The sequence below is a fragment of the Pseudophryne corroboree genome, chromosome 4 (assembly GCF_028390025.1).
Source record: "Pseudophryne corroboree isolate aPseCor3 chromosome 4, aPseCor3.hap2, whole genome shotgun sequence".
Lineage (NCBI taxonomy): Eukaryota > Metazoa > Chordata > Amphibia > Anura > Myobatrachidae > Pseudophryne > Pseudophryne corroboree.
Genome location: NC_086447.1, coordinates 128,730,134 through 128,747,404, shown reverse-complemented (window position 1 = coordinate 128,747,404; position 17,271 = coordinate 128,730,134).

The window sequence follows — 17,271 nt, the reverse complement described above, 5'->3', positions numbered from 1 at the left end:
CGCTGTCTATCCATGATTATTGGATGTACTGCAGTGACCTTACAGTTGTCGATGGTATTATTTACAAAGGTAATAGGTTTGTCATACCTGAACGACTAAGAAAAACTATACTGTGCAAGATACATGAAGGCCACTTAGGAGAAGAAAAATGTAAGCGGAGAGCGCATGAAGTTATGTATTGGCCAAGAATGATCCAAGACATAGCACAGACTACAGCTACATGTGAATTATGTCTTACGTATAGACCGAAACAAGTCGAGCCACTGAGTCCTCACGCAGTGCCAGAGAGACCGTACCAGAAAGTTGGCTCAGATTTGTTTGATTGTAATGGTAAAACGTACATTGTTGTGACTGATTATTACTCTAACTACCCTGAGGTGAAGACACTACATACAACTACTAGTAAAGCCATAATCAATTGCATGAAGTCAATCTTTGCAAGGCATGGTGTTCCTATGGAAGTGTTCACTGACAATGGTCCTCAGTTTTCCAGTGCTGAATTTAGACAATTTGCTGATGAGTGGGAATTTGTCCATACTACATCAAGTCCCCACTATCCACGCTCAAATGGGTTGGTGGAAAGTTCAGTAAAAACTGTCAAGAGTCTCATGAAAAAAGCTCAAGAAGGTAAAGAAGATTTCTACAAAAGTCTTTTAATCTACCGCAGTACACCTTTACAGAATGGACTTTCTCCTGCACAAATGCTGATGGGAAGGAGGATTAGAGCAAATCTCCCGATACATGATGAACTGCTTAATACACATAACTCAGCGTTGGTCAGACCGAGTAAGGAACGTCAACAGGCGAAACAGAAACTGTTCCATGACAGGCGAGCAAAAAGCTTATCTGATCTAAAATCGGGTGACCAAGTCCGTCTCAGAGATCACGAGAAAGTTATTTGGGTGCAGAAAGGTATTGTGCAAGCACAAGTAGCACCAAGATTTTATACTATACGTACAGAGCGTGGAACGGAAGTAAGAAGAAATCGGGTGGATTTAAGATCTCAACCTAACCATAATGAAGACAACATGACTGAAGAATACCCTTCATCTGACATGTATGATGATCCTGATAATGGTGAACCAACCATGATTCTAGAAAGGTCCAACATGGCCGATGAAACACAGACTGTGTATGAAAGGCCCAAAAGGGAAATAGGCAGACCTGAGAGACTCATTGAAACGTGTTAGATGATGTTCTTAATATGACGTTGTTAATTGTTGCATTGAAGCGTATAGGACTCATCTTTAAAAAAAAGAGGATGTGATGTTAGTGTATTAGAATGCTTAATATTTGTAGACACTCCCTTACTAATCTGTGTAAACCTGAATCTTCAGTGATGGTCCCTAGGACCAGGGGGATGCTGGGAAGTGGGTGGTCCAGTGTGCAGTGTGTCTGAAGTTGGTGATGGAATAAACAGCACAGCAGTGAACTCACATGTCTCTGTATCCTTATGACTGGATTTACAAACATATGAACAAAACACCTCCTATCTGGGTTTCTTTATCCGTCTCAGGCCAAACGATTTCTCTTAGACCGGAGGTGCTCCCAGTTTCCAAACAGATATAAAAAATATATAAAGCAAAACAATGTGTAAAATTGTCTTATGATAAATAACTGGCTTTTACAATCTATCTAAAAAGTGAGTTGGGTACGCATCCCCCTTTTTTCACTCTTTGGTGGTGGACACATGGAAGCGGAAGGAGATAAATAAGATACCTTTATACACTCAATTGGTGAAGCTCCATTGTGAGTTGGGTTCGCTCTGCCTATATCTTCTGTTTTCTGATTGGGGTTCAGCAGATTGTAAATGCCGGTTATTTATCATAAGACAATTTTACACATTGTTTTGCTTTATATATTTTTTATATCTGTTTGGAAACTGGGAGCACCTCCGGTCTAAGAGAAATCGTTTGGCCTGAGACGGATAAAGAAACCCAGATAAGAGGGACGTTGTTGTTTGGAATTGTGAGTGTGGTATGCATCTAAAGTGTGTGGAGACACTTAATTTAGCCAAAAAGAAACCTTTCAGTGCTTATATCATCCCTAGTTTTAAGTGAGTAGAGTACGCATCCCCTCTTACTTTTCTTTCTGTGGTGGCGGTCACATAAGGTCCGAAAGTATGTAAAAGATACCTTTATATACCTTTGGGTGAAGCTATATTGTGAGTCGGGGTACGCTCCTTTTCCATCTACCGTTTCCCTATGTGGGTTCAGTAGGCTACACAAGAGAATTTTGTTTATGAGACATTTCTACACGTTGTGTCATTTTCTTTCTTCCAAATCAAAATTGGAAATTGGGAGTGTATTGGTCAAAGAAAATCGTGAATGGGAGTCGAAAACAACGAATGAAGTGACACGATATACAGTACATCATATAAGGAACGTATATTTTGGATACATTCTTCTAGCGCTTATTATACAGGTTTTCTTTCTACATTTCTGTACATTGTTAGCTTGTGGATGTGGTGACATCCTTTGAAAGAATTATACTTGTTAAAGCTGCTATATTGCGCACATCTCTGAAATACCATATTTTCTGGAAATTTGAATTTATTATGTTTGAAAAAGTGAACTCTCCCTTATTCTAATTATTTCACTGTTTAAATATTTTTGTACAAATTCGACCGCAAACTGCATCTCATTTATAATTGGTCTAATGCCGCTTTTCAGTCATGTGACCCAGTGATTTCCACAGTCTAGCAAACCGGCAAATTCCCGGGGCTCAATACAATGACCCTGGTCATCTGGACCACGGGAACAGTAGACACATTTTTCGGTTGAAGTATGTTCGGCTTAAGGAAGCGTCATTGGGGCACTGCCCCCCACTTTACAATGCCAGAGGATTGTGGCTTTGTATAGTGAATGTGTGTGTGGGATGATGGGAAATAGGGCCATAAAGCGATTATGGTGCCATGACCCGCCCACTACTTGGATGCACCACACCCCTATGCCATCCACCTGATTGCTGTTGAGTCATTTGATGGTACAGCACACACAATTTCAGATATTGGCTTACATATAGATCATACTTGGCTGCTCTCCTTGAACAGCCAGGAGGTTCGCGAAAATTGGGTGGCGCTCGAGGCCCCCCGAAAGAGTGAGCAAGTCTACTTAGTGAGTGAAGTGGGCTGTCTGGTCCGGCTAATGACGTGATTCTTGCTGAATCACATCCTCTTAGCCACGCCTCTCACTGGACAATGCCTGCTATCTCGGTATTGTATAGCAGAGGGCATGGCCACAATGACACGATCATGTTTGCTAAGGCCCCTGTACCGTCTTCTGTGATGTGTCACGCCCCCCTATGTCATGTCACATCCACCCGTACCGCTACCACACCGTGCCAACCTGGCTGACCCCTACCGTAGTGGGCAGCCAGAATGTTGGCAGCTATGATATAGATGCTAAAGTAATGTCTGATTCTATCTACTTGTGATGCAATTAGGGAGGCCAATCCTGGAATCGGTGGGACCCGGGATTCTGGCCTAAAATTGCCAGGATTTCAATCCCAGGATTTCGGTATTAATTTATAAATGCGCAGTAATGCCAGGGCAGCGCAAAGCACCAGAAACACCCAGCTCGGGGTGGGTGGGGGGGGGGGGTGGCTTGTCACAGCATGGAGTAAGCAGCAGGCTTCCTATTCTTCATCCTGGAACCCATCCTTAACCCCGGTGTTTTTGGAATTCACACTCATCTGCTGCTGTGTGAACCTCTCCTGCACCCCCTGAGACGTCTGGCGCCACTGTGCGCCTTGTGTGATACCCTGAAACTGCAGCCCAAATCAACTGTGGCACTACAGGTGCCAGCATGACTTTAATCAAAGTAAAATGTTTGCTGGAGTTGCATAAGCACTGTGCCAGCAGCCTACAGCTTGCAGCACAGGAGTTAACAGCACAGCTCATAGCAATACAGATCAGTCTGCAAAATGCAAAGGGCATGACTCACTCATTTGCAGACTCAGAGCGGGAAACTGAGAGCGGGAAAGACAGAGCGGGAAATCCCAGATTTAGAATGTGACCCTGGGAATGCAGGGTTATATAAAGGTTGTCCTGCAGTGAGACACAACTCAGCTACAACAGAATGAGAGCAGCAGCAGCAGAGCAGAGAGCAGACAGACAGTGAGGAGAAGCACATGTTTTAGCTAGCTGAAGTGTGGTGGATTAACCAGAAAGATGTAGCCCCAGTGAGGGCTCCCCACATGTTTAGGTGGGGAGGGATGCCAGCCACAGCAAAGCATTTGACAGAGGGAGACATCGCAGTGTGAGAGCAGCAGTATGCAGAATCCAGTGAAAGGGTGATGCCAGGAGAAAGGTGTGCTCAAGGTGTGAGTCTCAAGAGGTATCTGGGTGAAGTGGTTGGAAGCCACGCGGCGTGAGTAAGTGCCCCCATGGAAAAGTATCTCGAGAGGTATCTGGGTGAAGTGGTCGGAAAGCCACGTGGCGTGATTAGAAGCCCCCCAAGGAAAAGAATCCTCGCTCAGTAAGAGAGAGAGAGAGACGGTAACCTGATGTGTAGCACTACTGGTCACAGAATGCACTGGTATGTACTGATGTTCGCTATATATTTGCCGCTGCGATTAAGCGATGCGCTGGAGGAGGTGCCCTGATATGGGATCCACTGTAACTGATATGCTTTGTGCTGGAGGAGTGTTCACAAGTTATCCCTGAAATATCCGTTTGATGTTGAAATAAACTTTATGCTGTTTTTCTGAGATGGCCTGGCGCCCAATTCTTTATGGGGACCCTCTGGTAACTGTACCTGAACCCATGACAAGCCGGGGCAAAGTAAGTGTGATGTACTATACACAGTGACTGCAGATTTTGCACACCTAAATCCCGTGGGGTATCACACTTGGCGTCCGCGAACAGGATACGAGCAACCATGGTTACCAACGTGGGGCTCTAAGGGCAATATTTGTGGAGGTGGAACTCATGTCACAGGACATCGGGACTATGCAGTGCACCCGGTCGGAGCAACACCCTTGGGGGCACTGTGTTTGGCCATTTCTGAGTGTCCAAAAGAGCAAAAGAGCCAAGAATCGCAAGGGAAATGTAGTCCCCTATATCTATTTTCCTAAAGTTGGAGAAACTTGTTTAATGGGAGGGGCCCACGAGAGCCACCTGTCTCTTTTGACCCAGACGTGGGGGGAGACAAGGGCAGGCGAGGGCAGGTTCTCTGTGTTTGGCGCAATTGCCACAAGATGTCTAGAACATTTTACTATCACATGTGACTGAACTGTAACTCGTTTGAAAACCGCAACAGAATATGTGATTTGTATGTAATGTGATGTTTGACATGCCATGTTTTCCTGAATATGTGATTGTTTTTTTTTTGTCACATGTACTGTCATTATATGTTATGTTGAAAACTGCTGTTGCGTGAGGACACGCAAGATTTTAGCTGGGGTGCATGTGATACCCAGAAACTGCAGCCCAAATCAACTGTGGCACTACAGGTGCCAGCATGACATTAAAGTAAAATGTTTGCTGGAGTTGCATAAGCACTGTGCCAGCAGCCTACAGCTTGCAGCACAGAAGGAGTTAACAGCACAGCTCATAGCAATACAGATCAGTCTGCAAAATGCAAAGGGCATGACTCACTCATTTGCAGACTCAGAGCGGGAAACTGAGAGCGGGAAAGACAGAGCGGGAAATCCCAGATTTAGAATGTGACCCTGGGAATGCAGGGTTATATAAAGGTTGTCCTGCAGTGAGACACAACTCAGCTACAACAGAATGAGAGCAGCAGCAGCAGAGCAGAGAGCAGACAGACAGTGAGGAGAAGCACATGTTTTAGCTAGCTGAAGTGTGGTGGATTAACCAGAAAGATGTAGCCCCAGTGAGGGCTCCCCACATGTTTAGGTGGGGAGGGATGCCAGCCACAGCAAAGCATTTGACAGAGGGAGACATCGCAGTGTGAGAGCAGCAGTATGCAGAATCCAGTGAAAGGGTGATGCCAGGAGAAAGGTGTGCTCAAGGTGTGAGTCTCAAGAGGTATCTGGGTGAAGTGGTTGGAAGCCACGCGGCGTGAGTAAGTGCCCCCATGGAAAAGTATCTCGAGAGGTATCTGGGTGAAGTGGTCGGAAAGCCACGTGGCGTGATTAGAAGCCCCCCAAGGAAAAGAATCCTCGCTCAGTAAGAGAGAGAGAGACGGTAACCTGATGTGTAGCACTACTGGTCACAGAATGCACTGGTATGTACTGATGTTCGCTATATATATGCCGCTGCGACTAAGCGATGCGCTGGAGGAGGTGCCCTGATATGGGATCCACTGTAACTGATATGCTTTGTGCTGGAGGAGTGTTCACAAGTTATCCCTGAAATATCCGTTTGATGTTGAAATAAACTTTATGCTGTTTTTCTGAGATGGCCTGGCGCCCAATTCTTTATGCGCTGCACCGACACCTGAAGTCCACACCCACAATATACTTGTAGTTAAAGACCTGATTCTTCAGGGGACCCTCTGGTAACTGTACCTGAACCCATGACAAGCCGGGGCAAAGTAAGTGTGATGTACTATACACAGTGACTGCAGATTTTGCACACCTAAATCCCGTGGGGTATCACACTTGTACCTGCGGAGATTTGGACATTGTGGAGGGACCTGCCCGGCTCGCAGCAGCGCCTTCTGCCCTGCTTGTGACCTCTCCCTGCGCAAGGTACTCTCCCCTCCCCTCTCTGTGGTGCTGGGACACATGCTCCATTATTAACTGCTGCTGGCAGTTACAGAGGTCCGCTGCTTCCCACCCAGTGTGCTGCAGTATATATGTTTATGCCTGGGCCCTGCATTGGGCTGGTTGCCTGAGTCTCTCTCAACATATTTGGATTACAATTCTGATGTGCTGCACTGCCTTCTATGAATACTGACTGTGCCCTGTTTATCATGGATCCTGTTTGATCACACTCAGGGGTGCATTTTGTGTTTCTTAATTCCCTGAAGCAGCTGCTGTACTCCAAGCTTCACTATATAAGGCTTTGCCACTCTCTTTGTGCTTATTTACTCTTTTTTCCCTGAAGCGATTATTCCTCCTGCAGTGGTGTGGGAAAAACCGGCAATGCTGCTGCCACTGCTGCGCACTTGGAAAGATTTGCTAGAAATCCACGTGGACCGACACCCCCGCGTACCCAGGCTACACCGCCTCCCTCACCGCAGCACGCTTCGGAGGAACCCTCTGTTACTGATGTTATGCAATCCACACAGCAAATTCTGCAAGCCATCAATACGTCTGAGACGAGGGTGATGGACGAGATCGGCCAGGTTCAGGCTGATATCTCAATTATTCGTCATGACATGCAAAGGCTGCGTGAGCGTGTGGGGGGTGTAGAGCAACGTGTCTCTGACATTGAAGATGTGACTGCACCACTCAAGGATAGTGTCGCTGACCTTTCATCCCAGATGGCTGCTATTAAAACCAAGTTGTCAGATATGGAGGGCCGCTTACGAAGAAATAACGTACACTTTGTGGGGCTGCCTGAGCGAGCTGAGGTTACACATCCAGAAAAATCCTTGGAGGACTGGCTACTCAGTGTGTTTAAAAAAGATGATTTTAGTGCGCAATTCGCGGTGGAGCGCGCACATCATTTACCCTTTCAGGCCCCCCCTCCCGGTGCCCCAGCGTGCACCTTTATTGCCTGCATGCTCCACTTCAAGGATCGGGATGCCATTCTCCACCTGGCCAGGTTGCACGGTCCGTTGCAGTTTCGCTAACCACTCTGTGTCTGTTTTCCCTGACTTTGCTATGGACGTACAGAAATCCAGGTCCCAATTTCTTCAGGTCAAATGAAAGCTGAGGGACAGGCAGATTCAGTATTCAATGCTGTTCCCTGCCAGACTGCGGGTGATATATGAGGGCTCTACCCATTTCTTCAACTCTCTGAGAGAGGCCGAGGCGTGGCTGGAGCAGAGACCCCGTGCACCTCGCTGAATGAAGCTCCTATTGTACCGCCAGGTTATTCTGTGGTTTTTTCTCTCTCTCTCAGTTTTTTCCTTTTATTACCTATGTGAGAGTTCATATGGTTGACTATTGTATGTGAAGGTTTATTTGTATGTCTTTTTACCGGGGGCCACTCTCCTTTACAGGGAGCCCTTGCTGTGATATAGTAGTTGGGGGTGTCTACTCCTAACTGTTCCCTTTTTACGACCTTTACTATTTAGGTTTTTTTTTTAGTTTAGGTAACGGGAAGTTTGGTTGGGGATATAGGTATATCTAGGTTCCTGATGGATGTACAGGGTGGGGGGTGGTTGGGTTGTTGCTGTTTTATTGTTTTTTTGCTTAATTATTGGTATTTTTTGTTATGGTCAAGTACTGCTGGTGATTTAAGGCTGCAATGTATCTTCATAGTTATGGTGGATGTGTTCTGGCGTCCTTGTTTCTCGATTGCTCCGAACTTTTTCTCTTCCTCTCTTTTGCGTATTTGTACGCCTGCTGCTCTGATCTACATGTGCTCTGATGAGGTATTCTCTGTCATTGTGTCATTTCACCTTTTTCTCCTTTTCTCTTCTTTTCTCCTGTTTTCCAGTCTAAGGTCTTTCAATGTTGGTAGCATCTGAGGGGCTTCACCTACTCGGCTGGAATGTGAGGGACCTTAACAATAAAATAAAGAGAGCATTGGTCCTGTCGCAAGCTAAAAAATATAAGGCAGATATTATTTGCTTTTCAGAGACTCATTTGGTTGGTGGTAAGACGATGGCCCTGAAAAAACCGTGGGTGGGATGGCTGTTTCATTCTACCTTTTCACAAAATGCCAGAGGGGTGTCTGTACTTATCAGAAAATCTGTAAATTTTCATTTAGATCATAGTCAGGTGGATCAGTATGGGCGCTTTGTTTTTCTTAGAGCCTTCGTTTACTCCACCCTTCTACATATTCTTGCAGTATATGTTCCCCCCCCCCCCCCTTACAATAATGATGTTTTGCGACAAGCTATGTCGTTTGTTGCATTGTCACCGTCTACTCCAACCATCTGTATTGGTGACTATAATAATGTAATGGACTTATCTTTAGATAGGTGGAGAGAGAGCCCCCATACTGATCTATCATCTCCTTCTCCTACCTCCTTCTCTAATTTATCTACTGAATTGGGATTAATTGATATTTGGAGGGTCCGGTTTCCCCATGAGAGCCAATACTTTTGCTATTCGGCTCCTTTTAATACATTCTCCCGTATTGACCTGGCCCTCATATCACCAGATTTGACCCCTAAGGTAACTCAGATTAAATACTTACCCAGAGGGATTTCCGACCATTCACCTGTCTTGTTGGTCTTAGATCCTTTGTCTCCCCAGGGGGTCTTGTTTTGGAAACTTAACCCATTCTGGCTGTCCTTAATGGGTGATGGAGCTGATTTGCTTGCTGACTGGCGAGACTTCCAGGATTTTAACGCCTCCTGCCCTACCCCTACTGTTAAGCATGATGCATTTAAAGTCTCTATCCGTGGCTCCCTTATTAAAAGGGTGGCTGCTATTAAAAGGTCTAGTAGGGAAGAGGAATCCTGCCTTGAAAAAATTTGTTGTCGATTAGAAGCCGACTATATTTTGCACAAATCCCCCTCCTTGCATGCTAGCTGGGAGACGGCCAGATGGGAGTGGACGACGTTTCTTTTAGATAAATCCAAGCGTCGGTTATTGTTCTCCAAGCATTCTCTATACTCACAGGCGGAGATTGGGGGTAGTTATCTCGCCTTCCTATCTAGGGAAGAGAGGGGTAGTATTTCTGTCCAACAGGTGTGTGATCCCCAGGGTGTTATGAAGTACTCGTGCCCTGATATTACTGAAGTATTTTTTGATTACTACTCTTCGCGGTACGGGTCTAAAGTGTCTTATACAATGGATCAACTGAGAGACTATCTCTCACATATACAATTGCCCCAACTGTCTCCAGAATCTGTTGAATATTTGGATTCCCCCTTCACCACTGAGGAATTAGATGCTGTTATAGCATCGTTCCCCAATAATAAGGCTCCCGGTGTGACGGAATACCCATTGAATTGTACAAACGGTTTAAAGAATTCTATACCCCTTATTTGGTTGAACTATTTAACACTTTGTTTGACTACGGTTCTTTGCCCCCCTCGATGTCTGAGGCTATAATAATAGTAATTCTTTAGCCAGGTAAGGACCCCACCTCCCCGGACTCCTATCGCCCTATCTCCCTATTATCTACAGATGTAATAATTTTGGCTAAAATTTTAGCTGTTCGTTTAAATAAAGTTGTTACATCTATTGTCCACTGTGACCAAACAGGTTTTATGCCGGGGAAGTCTACGGTACAGAACCTCCGAAGACTCTTTTGCCAGATGCAGAGAGGGGACCGGTCCGAGGCGGGGGCAGTGGTGGTGTCCCTGGATGCTGCCAAGGCCTTTGACTCGGTAGAATGGGGATACCTGTGGGAAGTGCTTCATAAATTTGCGTTCGGTTCTAAATTTGTTCGGTGGGTCCAGTTGCTCTATTCTTCCCTGGCTGCTCGTGTTTCAGTCAATGGTCATGTGTCACGACCCTTTTCACTGGAGAGGGGTACGAAGCAGGGCTGCCCACTCTCTCTGGCCCTATTTGCCCTTGCCATTGAACCGCTAGCTAGTTGCATACGTATGTCCCCGGACATTGTAGGCATTAAGGTTGGGAGCCATGTTGATACTATCGCACTATATGCTGACGATATGCTTTTATTTCTTAATGATTCTGAGAATTCGTTACTCACTATGTTGCAGTTAGTTAATCATTTTGGAACTTATTCTGGTTTACAGATAAATTGGAACAAGTCCAATATCTACCCCATATCTGGTGTTCTCCCTGATGTGATGGACTCCTCTTGCCCGCTGCAGTGGACCCTCCAGTTTAAACATTTGGGGATTTGGATCTCTCCTTGTCCACAGGACTATGTTGCGTTAAATGTGAAGCCTGTGACACGTAATTTTAAAAAGAAGGCTCACCTGTGGAAGAAGCTTCCTCTCACTGTGATGGGCCATATTAATTTATTTAAAATGTCTATCCAACCCAGGTATCTGTATGTGCTGCAACATTCTCCTGTGTACATACCTAAAAAAGTTTTTTCCTCTATTGACAGCGTATTGAACTCTTTTGTTTGGGGAGGCGGGGCGCCTATGGTGGCTATGAAGGCCCTGGTTAAGTCCAAGTTAGATGGAGGTCTTGGCCTCTCTAATTTGAGACTATACTACTTGGCCTCTAAGCTGGTTTACCTTTCTTGTTGGCTCCTGGATGCAGGTGGGGACACATTGTTGGGGTTCTATGCTGAGTGGATGGAGTATCCTCTCTCTCTACTTCATTTTTTGCTATCTGGCTCTACTCTCTCTGGTCTTTCCCCTATTCTTAGACAGGCTCTTCTGGTCTGGCGATTGGCGCACACCTTTTTTGACTGGCAAGACATTGATACTGATACACCCCTGTGGTTTAATGCCTCTTATAGGGAGCTACTGCCCCTATCCTCGGATACATTATGGCGGCGGATGGGAGTTACAACATTTGCTCAGCTTTATGATAATGGTATTCTTAAATCATTTGATCGGCTACGTGGCGACTATGCTGTTGCTAATACTGCTTTTTTTCACTACCTCCAGCTGCGTCATGCACTGCAGTCGCAGCTGGGTACGGCCCCCTTAACTATATCGGTGTCTCCAGTCAAGAAATTGCTCCTTTCGTTGGGGTCCAGGGAACACATATCTCTGATTTATGCCGCGTTGAATGTGCAGGTTAATTCTCATCTGTTTGACCCCTTGAAACTTAAATGGGAAGGTAATATTGGCGATCTCACCAATGAACAATGGATACAGATTTTGGGCTCCATTCGTTATACCACCCCGTGTGTTCGATATCAGCAGGTATATTTTTATACCTTACATAGAACATATCGTACCCCAGTAATGTTGTATAGTGCACATCTATGCTCTGATACCTGCTGTCCGAAGTGCAATGGGGAGGGTGCTGACTTTTGGCACCTATTATGGTCATGCCCAAGGTTGGCACCATTTTGGGCTGCAGTTTGGAATGATATTGTCCTTACAGAACCATCATTGCCAGTAATGAACTCTAGATTGTGCCTGTTCGGGTTAGACCTTGAAGAGACGCATTCTCTGGTCTTATATCGTTATGTACTATGCTTAACCACTCTGGCAAAAGTCTTAATAGCCAGAAAATGGTTCTCCCCTGAATTACCCAATATATCTCATTGGCGGGCTCTGGTCAACGAGGTTTCTGGCCATGAACGAGCAATGTTTAGATCTAGTGACATGCTGGTTAAATACTCTAATAAATGGGATAGATATAATGCGTCAGCCCTTGGAGTGGGTGGGACGTGATGGAAAGGGGAAGGTATCCTGTGTAATGTATATTGTAGCTAATACGGAATGTGATATTATGCCTGTTTGCTCTGGGGCGGTGCGAGAATCATGGATGCTTTAGAAATGACTCCTTACTTATTGTTGTATTGACTATATATATGCGATATGTTGCCTGCAACATGTTATATCTTGTTTAACAGATATACTGTAAATCCAATGTCATTGATGTTTTTGATATACTATTTTTTGTACTTGACCTGTTTGTTGAGCTAGGTTTAGCTGTTGTATGTTTTTTTGTTGTATATGTAAAACACTATCAATAAAAAATTACTGAATTTAAAAAATAAAGAAACACCCGGCTCAGATGCTGCTCACTCGGCTGTGTGGCTGTGTGCGGCGTAATGTAGGTCACGCTGCGCAGCCACACACCCTATTGCCCCTTCACCTGCACCCACCCGCCCCCTGTGCTGCTGTGCGGGGCGTGATGTACTGTAGGCTACGCTGCACAGCCACACGTCCGCCCATTCACCTGCGCTGCCTGCTTAAGGATGCTGTGTGACTGTGCCCGGCGTGATATAGGTCACGCCTCACGGCCACCCGCCCGCCCGATGCCTGCCTGCTTAATGACTGTGGCACAGCACTCCCGGGATTGGCCTCCCTAGATGCAACAGTCACATTTCCATCCTATACCCGATTGTTGTAAAGTTCTTGAAGCCAGAAATGTCTTTGCCCTTTTAAATAGCGTAACATTAGTTTGTTGGGGATTCTGATAAACGTATGAACATAGGGGCAGAACAACGTCGTAAAAGACAGAGGGAGTAAAACCTAATGAGATTGCAGAAGCTTGTTCAGAAAGATGGTGGGGAAATAGGATGAGCAATTTATTCTGTTTTATTTTCAGTCTCACTATTGGCTAATCATCTTTTATTGGGCCACTTCTGAGGCCTCAGCGTCGCCAGCTGTAGAGCACAGCAGATGTATGTCTTTGCTATTCAAAATACTTACAAAATATCCATAGAAAATAGCCATTTAACAAATTAACAAAACGGAGTGTATAAAAAAGGGCTACATATTTTATTTAACAATTAATGATCTGATCCCAAATAAATAAAATGATTCCCTGGGTATTGGAATAGCGGTCTATGGTATATTAGGACCTACGTTTCATACAAGTAGCATGTGAGAGAGCATTCAGCAAACTGAACCTCATGAACACAGTTAGTAGGTTATAATGAGACAATGGACTGATTCTGAGTTGGGAGGAAAGTAAGAAAGTGCAAGTAACTGTGCACCTGGGCAACCATGCTGCAATGCAACGGTGCAATTACATTTATGTTTATTACTCTTCCCTCCCCCCTGTTTTACTCCCAACTCAGGGGGCAATTTACCAAGAATTTTTTTTGAGGAAATTTAACAATCTATAAAAAACTCTTGCACTCTTTCAGTAGGGACGTCTCATTTAATCAGTTTAACTCATGCAGACTCCACAAATCTCTGCTGTGGCTCCAAGTGCTGTCACGCTGCCTGTCTGGATCTCTCAGACACACTGCTGGCACTTCTGATGCGGTCCCCAGCACTCTGTGAGCAGGTAGTCTGTGGCCCTGGCATCGCCTCAGCATTGCCGCTTGCCCAGTCTTAGACAGGGCTGGCTCCAGACACGTTCGATTGGAGCGGCCGCACAAGGCGCCGGCTATTTAAGGGCGGCTGCCCATTTCTAATATGGTGCCAGCCGTCAGCCAATCAGAGCTCGCGAACTGGCAGCGGCGGCTCCTGATTGGCTGCCGGGCCACGAGATTTGATTGGCTCATGGACCGCAGTAGCAACTCTTGCTACGGCCAAGCAGGCTTTTTGCCCGGGGCGCCGCCGCCGTGGCAAGAGCCGCTACTCCTGATCCCCCCTCTCCCCGGCTGCAGCAGGCGACGTGGGCTGTGTGGGCTGAGACTAAGGTCATAATTGACCCCTAGTGTCAGTGCGGCGCTGCTCTGGGAGAGACGTCATGACGTCTCTCCCATAAAGAGGAGCTGCGGCCGGAGACAGCAACAGCGGCAGCAGTCCGGAAGCAGGAGCGGGGCTGGTAAGTATTGTTTTTTTGTTTGTTTTTCTTGTTTGCAAGCAGTGCTACTACAGGGGGCACAACTACTAGGGGCACAACTACAGGGGGCACATACTGGGGGCACTACTACAGAGGGCACTGCTACGGGGGGACAGCTACTGGGGGCAAAACAACTGGGGGCACTACAACAGGGGGCACAACTACTAGGGGCACAACTACAGGGGGCACATACTGGGGGCACTACTACAAGGGAGACTGCTACAGGGGGAACAGCTACTGGGGGCAAATCAACTGGGGGTACAGCTACTGGTGGCACTACTACAGGGGGCACAGCTACTAGGGGCAAATTTTCAAGGGGCAAAACTACAGGGGGCACTGCTACAGGGGGAACAGCTACTGGGGGCAAATCAACTGGGGGCACAGCTATTGGGGCACAGCTACTAGGGGCACATTTACAAGGGGCACAACTACAGGTGGCACATACTGGGGGCACTACTACAGGGGGCACTGCTACAGGGGGAACAGCTACTGGGGGCATATCAACTGGGGGAACAGCTACTGGGGGCACTACTACAGGGGTCACAGCTACTGGGGGCACAGCTACTGGGGCAAATCTACTGGGGGCACAGCTACTGGGGGCACTACTACAAGGGTCACAGCTACTGGGGCAAATCTACTGGGGGCACAGCTACTGGGGCAAATCTACTGGAGGCACAGCTGCTGGGGGTACTGCTACTGGGGGCACATCTACTGGGGGCACAACTATTGGGGGCACAAGTACAGGGGGATAACTGTGGCCATGCCCCTTCCCTATGAAGAAGCATATTTTTGGGCACACGCCAACTCTATTTTACCGTGGGGGGGCGCCACAGGAAACTTTCGCCCTATGCGCCACAAGGTCTAGAACCGGCCCTGATGGACCGGCACCATATTTGAGGTGACTGGCGGCCGGGAACGGGGGAGAGCTGCGCCGCGGACCAGACATCATGATCGCGGTGAGTGAGCTCGGGGTTGAAGGCAGGATGGGTGTATGGCAGCTCGGGACGCTTCTGGACTTCCCTTTTAATGTATGATTGCCATCACCTGTGTTGAACAGGTTAATGGATAAGAAATTTGTTTCACCACAGGTGATGGCAATCATAAATTAAGAGGGAAGACCAGAAGCAGAGCATTCTGTCCCTCCTGTAGAGGGTCATGTTGGGAGGTATGTATCTGGCAACAGTGTGGGGGCATTAGTGTATCTGGCAGCACTGTGGGGGCATTAGTATATCTGGCAGCACTGTGGGGGCATTAGTGTATCTGGTAGCACTGTGGGGGCATTAGTGTATCTGGCAGCACTGTGGGGGCATTAGTGTATCTGACAGCACTGTGGGGGCATTTGTGTATCTGGCAGCGCAGTACTGTGGGGGGCATTAGTGTATCAGGCAGCACTGTGGGGGCATTAGTGTATCTGGCAGCACTGTGGGGGCATTAGTGTATCTGGCAGCACTGTGGGGGCATATAATGTGTATCTGGCAGCACTGTGGGGGCATATAATGTGTATCTAGCAGCACTGTGGGGGCATATAATGCGTATCTGGCAGCACTGTGGGGGCATATAATGTGTATCTGGCAGCACTGTGGGGGCATATAATGTGTATCTGGCAGCACTGTGGGGGCATATAATGTGTATCTGGCAGCACTGTAGGGGCATTATTGTATCTGGAAGCACTGCTGGGGGCCTATAATGTGTGTCTGGTATGGCACTGCTGGAGGCATATAATGTGTATCTGGTATTGCACTGCTGGGGGCATATGTGCATCTGGCACTACTGGGGGCATATGTGCATCTGGCACTGCACTATTGGGGGCGTATGTGTAGCATGTTACTGGAACGTTTTGTGTATCGGACACTATACTGGGGACATTATATGTAAGGAACACTACTGTGGGCATTATGTGCAATGCTGCTAATTGTGTGTGTAGAGGGGGCGTGAAAATAAATATATATTTAGATTTTGATAATATAAAGTTGTGAAGCCACGCCCATTTTCCCAGGAGCGCATTAGAGGGGTAGGGGGCGCTTCTAATTTTTTCGCTCAGGGTGCTAGTAGGTCTGGAGTTAGCCCTGGTCTTAGCTCACAGACCTGCGGCATCTCACCACGCTCTCCAGCTCCGCTTCTCGGTAGGGATAGCCATCGACCATTGATGATTCGAAATCATCAATGGTCGATGACCGATGTCGAATACTTTTACCAGCAATGAGGGAGAACCAGATGGTTTCCCGCCATCGATGGTTCACTGCTATTGAATATATATATATTTTTAATCTCAGTGTCAGGGCAGAGTTTAGACCCGCCCCCAGACACCCACAAAGCCATGCACCCAGGCTCTGATTGGCTCGCATTTCATTATACAGAAATGCAGGGGTGACTATCGATGGGTAAATCCATCGATGGGTCCCTTCCAGATGGTTTTAGACCATCGAGGATATCCTTCAATGGTACTATCGATGGTGACCATCGATTGATAACCCGCCAATGGCCATCCCTACTTCTTGGCATCTCTCCAACTGCACTGCACATGTGCCACCCAGCGAAACCTTTCTTTTACCAGTTTGTTTCCTTCTGGCCCTCTATGGCTCCACCTAGTGGCAGCCTCCCACATTACAGTGTCCACTGGCTTTCATTAGAGCCAGGGTTATCACATGTCCGATGGTGTACATGCAAAGAGTGAATAGTAGCCTTCCATCTTGCTTTCTGTAACGTAGTATACACAGGGAAGTACGCCTTTGTGTAACCTGCCTGATATTGCTTTTAACCACTACATTGCTGAGACTAGTAGCTGTAAAAATTCAGCAGACATGGTTCCTTGGCAAATGTAACCTGTATAATGTGAAATCTATCTTTTCTATTCCTGGAAACTAATCATGATGGCTTTTAATACATTCT